The sequence below is a fragment of the Vanellus vanellus genome (assembly GCF_965231255.1).
Source record: "Vanellus vanellus genome assembly, contig: HAP1_SCAFFOLD_695, whole genome shotgun sequence".
Classification (NCBI taxonomy): domain Eukaryota; kingdom Metazoa; phylum Chordata; class Aves; order Charadriiformes; family Charadriidae; genus Vanellus; species Vanellus vanellus.
Genome location: NW_028127971.1, coordinates 78620 through 90567, shown reverse-complemented (window position 1 = coordinate 90567; position 11948 = coordinate 78620). Strand labels below are relative to the sequence as shown.

General features: G+C 51.3%; 3 long non-coding RNA genes across 3 annotated transcripts; all 3 read right to left on the bottom strand.

Annotated features, from left to right (window-relative positions):
• Positions 1-628: 628 nt before the first annotated feature.
• LOC309684792 lies at positions 629-1475 on the bottom strand. Its single transcript, XR_014270345.1, has 3 exons — positions 981-1475; positions 815-868; positions 629-695 (listed from the first exon to the last, which is right to left on the bottom strand). It is a non-coding gene; the product is annotated as an uncharacterized lncRNA (long non-coding RNA).
• Positions 1476-2891: 1416 nt separating this feature from the next.
• On the bottom strand, positions 2892-3329 carry LOC309684793. The gene is made up of 3 exons (XR_014270346.1): positions 3284-3329; positions 3012-3194; positions 2892-2935 (listed from the first exon to the last, which is right to left on the bottom strand). It is a non-coding gene; the product is annotated as an uncharacterized lncRNA (long non-coding RNA).
• Positions 3330-5200: 1871 nt separating this feature from the next.
• On the bottom strand, positions 5201-5675 carry LOC309684794. Its single transcript, XR_014270347.1, has 3 exons — positions 5623-5675; positions 5326-5381; positions 5201-5241 (listed from the first exon to the last, which is right to left on the bottom strand). It is a non-coding gene; the product is annotated as an uncharacterized lncRNA (long non-coding RNA).
• Between the last annotated feature and the right edge of the window lie 6273 nt (positions 5676-11948).

Genomic DNA, 11948 nt, shown 5'->3' with positions numbered 1-11948 from the left:
CAGCTGCCACCCCTGACAGAAAGCGACCGTCAAACTCATCACGGTGGATGCATGAGAAGGCAGGCTTTAAGACCTGAACCTCTTAAAGACACGGGAATGAAACCCCACAAGACTACTCTGTGGAAACGGGAATCTCAACAGAGCCGCATGTGCCAACTGGCTTGCCGCCGCAAGTGGAGACCAATCGGAAAGATTCGAATCACGCTGGATGGAAGGACGCTTTAAGTAGACTATCGAGATGAGAAAGGCTCGACAGGCACTACACTGATGAGGTGATGCTCTCTAGCCACTCTGGAGGGCTAGTGAGATGCCTGCTGATCAAAAAAGAGCTATGGAGACTTCGAGACCGGAGGAAGGTATTACGCAAGATACAGAAGACAGGCCGTGCAAACTACATGATGACAGACACGAGCCGGAACCACCCTGACCGGTGCACACTACCGTCACGCAGAAGAGTAACCCCCTCCCTTTACCTGCCTAAAGGGGACCGCTCAGGGACAGCCCTCTGCCCTACGCTAACTTTAAAACCCATCTCTCCGGTTGCTGACCCTGTCCCCTCCCTCCCCAAACGATCTCCGCCGCGAGTCCCTCCGCTGAGCTTTCAGAGGGCCCGGGCTCCAAAGCCATCCTTGACGAATAAAACCCCGATTGGCAAACGGCGTTAATCTTGCAGGCGATGGATTCTTCTTCAGCGCCTGCAAAAACAAACAAAAAGATGCACACGCAACAGTGCCGTTGCGAAGCATCGTGTCGGTCAACATAGACTTTTCCTGTGACAGCCCCCGCCTTGGACACGCTGTGGCGTTCCGCTCACCTGCTCTGCACAGATTCCGGAGTCAGATGCTGGGACCGTCATTGTTTCTGGCACCTAACGGATTCAAGAATTCAAACCGTGGAAAAACAACAAAACAACCAAGTGTAACTGCAGTTACAGAGGCAGCGGTCACATCTTCCCTCTAATACCAGAAACGATGACCCACCTTCTCACGGTACTCTGCTTGGCTGCGTCACCCTGCGGAGCTGGTCCCTCTACGTCTGAAAAAACAACATCAACGATCAGCTGGACGCAGAGAGGTAGCTTCATAACCCTAAAGTCTTGTTCCTATTTAGAAACCTCATGTGGAGGCCATCTGGCGGCTCACCAGAAACACCACCCACAGACTTCAAGCCCCACGCATAGCAGCCTTTGCGTCTTTGAGATGCAGTCTCCGGACCTACTGCTGAATGGCCCTTCCTGCAGAGCTCTGCCCTTCCCCATAAAGCGTTAATGAAAAACCTGTTCTCAAAACCCACTGACGGCCGCTCAGTCCGAAATGACCTTACCGCCTTTGCCTCGACACACCAACATATTAACCGTAAACTCTTACAGCTATCCCACCTACCCCCGACTCTACACCCCTGGGCAGGGTGACTCCGAGCCACACAGACATGCACAGATACTACACAGAACACTACAAACAATGTGCCTCAAAGATGAGAGAAAACTCTCAGAGAGAGGAATGATGCCGGGATGGAAGTCACTGTCGGGCAAGAAGACCTGCGAGACCGCAACAGTGACGCGAGGAGGCTCTGGGAAACACCCCAAAAAACCAAACCAAAACAAAAAAAGAGTAGGACGTCAGGGCCTGTGACGAGAAACGACTCTCAAAACTGAGATGATGTAGGTGCACGAAACCCGGCTTCAACACCTACAAACATAAGGATGAAGGGAACGACACGCGGTCCCTGAAAATGGATGGGTATAGAGCAGAGCTGCTTGTGCAGCCGGGAATGATGCTGCAAAAGCAGACCGACCGAAGAGTCTTCCCATCAAGACCGATCCACGCTTTAAGCTCATAAGGCAAGAAAAGCAGCGCCCGATTGGCACCATGCTGATGAGTACTGGCAATTGAACCCCACAGGCTGCGCCTGAGGCACGTGTCGTGCTCCTTGTGCAAAGAGCAACAAGGACATTAAGAATTGAGGAAGCTCTACAACACATAAGACATATCACACAGACTATACAACAACAGACACAGGCTGGAACCGCCCTGCCCGGCACATGCTAGCGTTGTGCTGAGGAGTAACCTGCTCCCCCTTTACCTGCCCAAAGGGGACCGCTCCTGGACAGCCCTCTGCCCTACGCTACCTTTAAAACCTGTCCCTGCAATTGCCGACCTCGTCCCCACCTTCCCCCGACCCCACCGCGGTGCCGCTCCCTCAACTTATCTTTCAGAGGGCCGGGAGGCTTAATCCATTCGCAACAAGGAAAACCACAATCCGCCGACAGGATTCACCCTGCTGTCACCAGGCTCCTCTTTGTCACCTTTAAAGAAACACCCAAACCGCACACAACAGTGCCGTCAGTCGGCATCGCATCAGTCAACACGGACCTTTACCGCAACACGCCCCTCCTCAGAAGCGCCGCTGCGTTTCTGCTTACCTGCTCCGTGTCAACTCCAAAGTCGAATGCTGCGGCTGTGTGTGAGCCAACACGGGCGGGGCGCAGGAAGAGGCACAAAACCACAGATGAAGTGCGACGAGTAAGTTTTTTGTCATTACATCGCCAGCCGGGAATTCCCAAAGGGGGGCCCAGGCAGAGGCACACGAGCGCAGATCCAGGCACCGATCTGTCTGTGCTCGAGGATCGCCAGATGTGCTCCTTGCACCTGTATATTGGGGATTGTGTGGCCAAAGTTCACTGCCGCGCTTTCCCCTTTCCCACAGGGAGGGGCAGGAATCTCAAGCTTGTCCAACACGGTGCTTCCGAGTCTCTCGCAGGCCTGTGTTATCAAAACGCAGATGGTCTGCCTGTCAAGCACACGAGACTAAATAACTATTCGTATGGTATATGTGTTCTTCCACACCCGAGCTCCGAGTCACTTAAGCAGGTTTAGAATCCTCCTTGACATCCTTCTGTTTCTTCTCCCGTGCAGATGGTCATCGTTTGTGGCACCTAAAAGACCGAGAGACTCAAAATTACCATTGCGCTCGCAAGAAGTCACCGACCCCGTGCACCTCCTCTCGACTACCTGGCTCGCCTCAAACCCTCATCCGCTCCCAAAGGCGGTGCCTGCAAAGTAAAAGGGAGAAACGCTTCACTGAGCTGACACGTGATACTTTGCTATTAGCTGCTAAAGGGGCCCGCGAGGGCCTCGCCGGCTCAAACCGCTCATCGACTTGTGGCATCGTCCATCTAAGCCTGTGTGCGGCACCTGCAAAAACACAAGCAGAGCAGCACGTGCTGAGATACAGTCTGAAACTTTAGGCTGTGGATAACAACTCCCATCTCCTGCTTCTTTACCTTGACAGCTTTCCGGCCCATCCTCCGTCAGTTTGGGTTGCCGCCCTGGGTCTTACGCCCCACCTGTAAAACACAAACGGCACGGGCTACTTACAACTTGACCGGCCTGAAAAACGACTGATACTTCAGCCCGCCAATCGCCGGTCACCTGGACAGAGTCAGGCACTGAGTCAGCTCGTCGCTTCAAGGATTCAAATTAAAAAAAAAAAAAAAAAAAAACCACACACAAAACCATGATACCATAAATGCTGTCATAGAGCCACCGGTCACATCTTCCCTCTAATGCCGCACATGTCGACCCGCCTTCTTATAGTGCTCCACTCGGCTCTGCTACATCGTCCTGCACAGCTTGTCCCTCTGCATCTGAAAAACAACATCAAACGAGTCACCTGGATGGGAAGCGATGGCATACTCATTCCGACGGTCACATTCCCATCTACAAATACTATCTAGACTCCAACTACAGCCTGCCATAAAAAAAAAAAAAAAACACACACACACACACACACACACACACACACACACACACACACACACCCTACTCAAAGGGCCATACAAAGCAGCCTCTTCTGTCTTTGAGGTGCAGACTCCTGCACTACTGCTGACCATCATTTCCAACGTGGTGCTGCTCATCTCAAAAACCACTAATGGAAGAGCTGTCCATAGAGCCTGCTGATGGCTGCGCGATCCCAGATGACTGTACCACCTTGGCCCCAACAGCCTGGACACAGCAACATGTTAACCATAGATTCTTACACCTATCCCACCTACCCCTGACTCGACACCCCTGGGCAGGGCGGCTCCGAGCCACACAAACACACAGACAGACTGACGCTACACAAAATCCTACAATGTACCTCACAGATGAGAGAAAACTCTCAGCGAGAATGACGACACCTCGACCAAAGACATCATGGAGCAAAATGATGAGCGAGACCATAATGGTGAAGTGAGGGGCCTCGACGGAAACCCCAGAGAATGTGCAGAACGTCACAACCCGTGACAAGAAGTGACTCGCCAAACTGAGAAGTACATGCGGAAAACCGGGCTTCAAGACCTAAGAGCATAACGATGCGGGGCAGAAGGCCCGCGCCCTGCAAACGGATGGCCAGAGAACAGAGCTGCTCACGCAGCTGGGAACCGCGTTGCAAATGAGGACCGTCCAGACACTTCCGTGACACCGCACCTATCGACGATTTAGGCTTCTAATACAAGAAGAGCAGCGCCCGACTGGCGCTATGCCGATGAGTACAAGCGTTCGAGACTCCAGGGATGCCGCCTGAGGCACCGTGCCTTGCTCCTGGAGCTTAAACCCAAAATCGAGATCCGACAAAGGTCTAATACACCAAAGACAGACCACACCGATGACACCACAGACACAGGCTGGAACCGCCCTGCCCGGCACACGCTACTGTCGGACTGAAGAGTAACCCACTCCCTTTACCTGTCCAAAGGTGACTGCTCCGCGACAGCCCTCTGCCCTACGTTAACTTTAAAAGCCGTCCCTGCGACTCCCAAAGTTGTCCCCTCCCTCCCCTGAACAGTTTTCACTGACATTTCATCAGCTTTCAAAGAGCGATGGTTCTGAAGCCATCCTCAACAAGAAAAACACCACAGGCAGCCAAGTGGATTGATCCTGCATTCACCCCGTTTCTCTTCATCATCTGCGAAAAAAATAAAAGTTAGTCACACAACAAAAACACACGTGAATCTACAGACAACGGCGTCATCAGTCAACACGCAGTGTTCCTGCGCCATCCCCAGCTGAGATGCGCTGTGGCATTCTGCTCACCTGGTCTCCACTAACGCCAGTCACATTCTGTGGCGCTCATTGTTTGGAGCGCTTAAGAGTCACAAAATTACAATTGCACTTAAATAACTCACCAGCCCCAGGCGCCTCCTCTCAACACAGCTCACCTAAAATTCTCCTCCAATTCCAAATGCAGCCTGCACAGTACCTGCAAATCCAAAGGGAAATGCTTCACTGAGCTACCACAGAATACTTTGCTACGAGACGCCTACCCTGCCCACAACCCCCTCACCTGCTCCTACGGCTCGACAGCACGCGGCAGCACCCCACCGAGCCTGCGTGCGGCACCTGCAAAAATCCAAGAGATACAGCACATGCTGAGACACTGCCCACAACCGTAGCCCCGGGCCACCGATTCTCATCTCCCGCCCCTTCCACGCGACAACTCGCCGGCCCATCCGCTACCGCTTTGCATCACTGCCTTCACCCTTGCGTGCCACCTGTAAAACCCAAACACCACCAGTCGCTTATCACTTCACTGGCAATACAACACCCAGACAACTAACCGGTACCCAATCACTCATCTTACCTGCACTGAATCAGCCCTGGTGCCTGTATCCCACAGTGCTCCTTGCTTCAAGCTTCCAACTGAAACAGAAAAATACCCTGATGTAGTCATCACAGAGCCACCGCTCACAGCTTCCCTCTAAGAGGCCACACACCTACCCACCTTCTGACAGAGCTCCGCTCAGCTCTCCTACGTCGCCCCGCACAGCGCGTCCCCCTGCGCCTGAAAAAACAATATCAAAGAAGTCACCTGGAGACGGAGAGATAGCTTCATAATGACAAGTGTTCCCATTGACAAGTGTCATCTACAGCCCAACTACAGCCTGCCAGAAACAAAGCCCACTAATCTTAAACCCCACACAAAGCAGCCTCAATACCTTGGAGAGGCAATCTCCGTCGATACTGCTGAACAGACTCTCCCTCATAGCTCTGCTGCGCCCCTAGGAACATTACCAAAAAAAGCTGCCCACGCAACCTGCCGATGGCTACTCGATCCCAGGTGACTGTACCACCTTGGCCCCAACAGCCTAGCCAGAACACTGGGTTAAGGACACACTCTTACTGCCATCCCACCTACCCCTGACTCGATACCCCCGGGCAGGGCGGCTCCGAGCCACACAAACACAGATGGACAGACTGATGCTACACAAAATCCTACAATGTACCTCTCAGATGAGAAAAAAAAAACCTCTCGCCGAGAATGATGACACCTCGACCAAAGACGTCATCGAGCAAAATGATGAGCGAGACCGTTATGGTGAAGTGAGGGGCCTCGACGGAAACCCCGGAGAACAGGCAGAACGTCACGACCCGTGACAAGAAGTGACTCGCCAAACTGCGAAGATGTACGTGCAGGAAACCAGGCTTCAAGACCTAAGAGCGTAACGATGTGGGGCAGAAGGCCCGCGCCCTGAAAACGGATGGCCAGAGAGCCGAGCTGCTCACGCAGCTGGGAACCACGCCGCAAGTGAGGACCGTCCAGACACTTCCGTGACACCGCACCTATCGACGATTTAGGCTTCTAATACAAGAAGAGCAGCGCCCGACTGGCGCTATGCCGATGAGTACAGGCGTTCAAGACTCCAGGGGTGCCGCCTGAGACACTGTGCCTTGCTCCTGGAGCATAAACCCGAAATCGAGATCCGACAAAGGTCTAATACACCAAAGACAGACCACACCGATGACACCACAGACACAGGCTGGAACCGCCCTGCCCGGCACATGCTAGCGTTGTGCTGAGGAGTAACCTGCTCCCCCTTTACCTGCCCAAAGGGGACCGCTCCTGGACAGCCCTCTGCCCTACGCTACCTTTAAAACCTGTCCCTGCAATTGCCGACCTCGTCCCCACCTTCCCCCGACCCCACCGCGGTGCTGCTCCCTCAACTTATCTTTCAGAGGGCCGGGAGGCTTAATCCATTCGCAACAAGGAAAACCACAATCCGCCGACAGGATTCATGCGGCTGTCACCAGGCTCCTCTTTGTCACCTTTAAAGAAACACCCAAACCGCACACAACGGTGCCGTCAGTCGGCATCGCATCAGTCAACACGGACCTTTACCGCAACACGCCCCTCCTCAGAAGCGCCGCTGCATTTCTGATTACCTGCTCCGTGTCAACTCCAAAGTCGAATGGTGCGGCTGCGTGTGAGCCAACACGGGCGGGGCGCAGGAAGAGGCACAAAACCACAGATGAAGTGCGACGAGTAAGTTTTTTGTCATTACATCGCCAGCCGGGAATTCCCAAAGGGGGGCCCGGGCAGAGGCACACGAGCGCAGATCCAGGCACCGATCTGTCTGTGCTCGAGGATCGCCAGATGTGCTCCTTGCACCTGTATATTGGGGATTGTGTGGCCAAAGTTCACTGCCGCGCTTTCCCCTTTCCCACAGGGGGGGGCAGGAATCTCAAGCTTGTCCAACACGGTGCTTCCGAGTCTCTCGCAGGCCTGTGTTATCAAAACGCAGATGGTCTGCCTGTCAAGCACACGAGACTAAATAACTATTCGTATGGTATATGTGTTCTTCCACACCCGAGCTCCGAGTCACTTAAGCAGGTTTAGAATCCTCCTTGACATCCTTCTGTTTCTTCTCCCGTGCAGATGGTCATCGTTTGTGGCACCTAAAAGACCGAGAGACTCAAAATTACCATTGCGCTCGCAAGAAGTCACCGACCCCGTGCACCTCCTCTCGACTACCTGGCTCACCTCAAACCCTCATCCGCTCCCAAAGGCGGTGCCTGCAAAGTAAAAGGGAGAAACGCTTCACTGAGCTGACACGTGATACTTTGCTATTAGCTGCTAAAGGGGCCCGCGAGGGCCTCGCCGGCTCAAACCGCTCATCGACTTGTGGCATCGTCCATCTAAGCCTGTGTGCGGCACCTGCAAAAACACAAGCAGAGCAGCACATGCTGAGATACAGTCTGAAACTTTAGGCTGTGGATAACAACTCCCATCTCCCGCTTCTTTACCTTGACAGCTTTCCGGCCCATCCTCCGTCAGTTTGGGTTGCCGCCCTGGGTCTTGCGCCCCACCTGTAAAACACAAACGGCACGGGCTACTTACAACTTGACCGGCCTGAAAAACGACTGATACTTCAGCCCGCCAATCGCCGGTCACCTGGACAGAGTCAGGCACTGAGTCAGCTCGTCGCTTCAAGGATTCAAATTGAAAGAAAAAAAAAAAAACCATGATACCATAAATGCTGTCATAGAGCCACCTACCGTCGGGCTGAAGAGTAACCCACTCCCTTTTCCTGCCTAAAGGGGATTGCTCCGTGACAGCCCTCCACCCTACACTAACTTTACAAATCCTTTCCCACAATTGTCTCCCTTGTCCCCTCTCCTGTGCCTGTTCTTCAACTCATCTTTCAAAGGGCCGGGCGTCCAAATCCATCCTTGACTTAACACGCAAAAAACAGCTAGCTGGTATGTTCCTGCAGTCACCGGGTCCATCATCTGCAAAATAAAGAAATAAAAAACCCCACCAAATCCAGAGTCATAAGCAACAATTAATTACAGCACCTAAGACACCAAAGAATCACAAAATTACCATTGCGCTTGCATAAAGTCACCGGTCACATGCTCCTCCTCAATACTACCCGGCCCACCTCAAATGCAGGAGACTGCAATGGAACAGACCTCATCGACACCCAAATCTAACTGCAAAACATCTGAGAAAGTCTGATGAACCTGCCTCCCTTTCCCCTGTACCAAAGCTTCAGAACCCCTTTCTCTTCTCCTGAACTGACAGGGAAGGAACCCCGCTTCTTCCAGACAACTCCTGCCCTGTATGAGAGCCTCTGAACCCCCTCTTGTCAGCTGCCCCTCGGGGGCTGCTCTTCCGAGCCGTGCCCTGCAGGCAGCTCCTGCCTTCCCACGGACTCTGGGCTGCCTTACAGACCCACAAAGCCAGAGAAAACCACTATACCTTAAATCTCTGCTACTGTCTTGAGAAATGCTAACACTTCATATACGGATGTATAGAAGATGCTCACCCTAGCGCCCGCTAAATAATCTTATCGTTGCTCCTATTAAGAAAATTTATATTAACAACTTACGCTGTATGTAACAAAACCGGTGAGAAAAACCCACAGAGTTCCATCTCCAATTAAGTCAGAAATTTCCGGAAAATGCAGGGTACCTGGAAAAAAAAAGAAATACATACTATTAAACCATCTTACCATCCCTGAATGCTCAATACAAAACTACTAACCTAAAAAAAAAAAAAAAAAGGAAAAAAAAAGAACACATTTATTTTCTATTAAATACGCTGCTGAATGTTAACTGGTCTGGAAGGTCTTTCCTAGAACTTATGAGTTCTCCTTCTCTAAATGTGAACGCGCACCAGCCCAAACAGCTGAGCCAGCTCCAAAACTACATTTGACCACAGGATTGGCAAAAGACCTACACTGGAGACACCCAACTGCAGAATGAACTCACTCACCTGAGGCTGTGGCTCATATACCCCAGGCCCCGCCTTCCGCCCTTCCCACAACCCCCCGGGAAGGGGTGGGATGGACCAGCAGAAGACATAAAGGCCGCCACAGAGGTAGCAGCTCCTTTTCTCGTCAGCCTTAAGTTTACAGCACGTGAGGGACTGAACAGGGAAAGTGGCGTTTACAAGAAAGGCCGATATCTGCTTTTCTACTGTGACTGAAGTGATGGCGTCAGCAATGTGACTGGGTAAGTAATTCAACTTAATGTTCCATTGCGTAGATAGAAAGAATTAGAAATCATACTAAGCCCTAAAAGACACTAGTTTACTAAATGTAATACTGATATTATCATCAAAATTTATGTGCTTTAGTTTCCTTTCAAACAAAATACAGAGCTACGGGGTCATGCTTTACTTTTAGCGGGACCGTGCGTACTACCTACCTTCTGCCCGAATTATGTTCTGGATAGGATTGAACGACAAAGCGGAACTAGATCCCGTGAGAAAACCTTCCCAAAAATATCTCCGCTTGTAACGTACGTTATTTACTGTAAAGTGCTGACAATTTACAGCCCTACGTGATCTCTCCTTGACCGATACCGTTAACAGAACTAGATGAGTCCAAAAGGACAGAAAGCACCAAAACACATGGAAATTCAGTAAAAGTATCAGAAATGGTATGAAGCATTCTAAGTAACACCTGAGTACGTAGAACAAAAATAAATTGCAAAAGACAACAAAAACCACCACGGGAAGTATGTCTATAAAAATAGATGAGGGCTTTCTAAGAGGAGATCTGAGCTGACGATAGGCATCTTTAGGGTACCGGATATGATATAGAAACATACTATAAGACAGACACCAAACAGGTGGCTCTGGAGCATACAGATGGTTTCGGAAAAAGTTCTATCAGAACAGGAGACGTGGTCAGAGTAATTAGAAAGGTCCCAAAGGGGCCAGAGAGACCAAAGGAGATGGGGAGATGCGACAAGCTCAAAAGGGAATTGAGCAAAATACAGATGTCCTCGGGGACCTGGGGACTGACTGGAGGGTGACCAGGGGTGACAGGACAAAAAAACAGACCAGAGTAAGAGATGGGGACTCGGGAAGCGTTCTGAGGGGGAAAGTGGGGTGTGGAGTGCCCTCGGGAGCTAAAATGGGACTCCGGGACGTAGCGGTTGTGTCACAAGAGCTCGGTGCAGGCAGCGGAGGAGTCCCAAGGGGCCTGAGAGCTCAAAGAAGCCTCAAAAATAAGGATGAGGAACTCCAAAGGGGATTTCGACAAAGTACAGATATTGTCAGGGCGCTGGGGGCAGAATGAAGGCATCTTAAATTGCAAATAGTAAGCTAAGGGCGCTCTGAGGCGCACAAAAAAATACTACCAAAAGGAAGCTGAAGTGCTTTAAGAGCACTGTGGAGTACGAGAAAGGACTCAGAACGCATGGCTATAGAGAGTAGAGGCATTAGGAGGGGGCAGAGTAAGAAAATAAGGCTCGGAGCCACGGCGGATGCCTCGGACTTCCAGGAGGGCATCTGGGCAAATCACAGATGAATGAGTGAGAGAAGCACCTAATGGTGATACCCTCAATAGCAGAGAGAAAAATAAAGGAGCGTTGAATGGCAAAGAAAAAACAGAGGCTCTGACGGACCGAAAGAAAGGGAGATTAAGTGCTATGAGGTGCTGGGGAGATCGAGGAGCATCTCGGGAAGCGTCTTGACGGTGAGGAGAGGGGTTTCTATGGGGGCTGAGGGACCAAAGAAGGCTTGGGGATGACGAGGAGGAACTCTGGTGATCCTCTGAGTGGAGTACACATGGTCTCGGGTCGCAGGAGACTGAACGCAGCAATCCTAGGTAGTGTAGAAGAACAAATGAGTGCTCTACAGCTCAACGATGGCCCCACCTAAAGAGCTACAAGATGGATGTGGAGCACAGGGAAAGTGTCGGAAGTCGGAGGGACAGAAAAATGACTGGGAACACGATGATTGAATTTCAACAGAGTAACTGTGTCATTGGAGGGCCAGGGAACTAATAGAGGCACAGCTCGAGGGAAGAGAGGACGGAAGGACTGGGCTGGGTCTTGAAGAACGGTCTGGAAACACCTGCCCACCGGAGTCGCGAGGTTCAGACCGGAACCCCTTGCTTTCTAAACTCCTGTTATGGTTTGAGAGACCCATAACAATTTGTTGTCATTTAGACAATCATTCTATCACCCGATGACCCCTCCCCACCTGGGAAAGGGAAATCGGGAAAAACAAGAAAACCCGAGAGCTGAAGTATAAACAGATTTAATAAAATAAGATTAGATAATTAACATTAACAGCACTAAAGAACTGATATTGATCCCGACACCAATACGGAATATGCAAAGATTATACTCAGCCAGTTATATCAGTAGGAAGCTGTGCACTCCCAGCAGTGG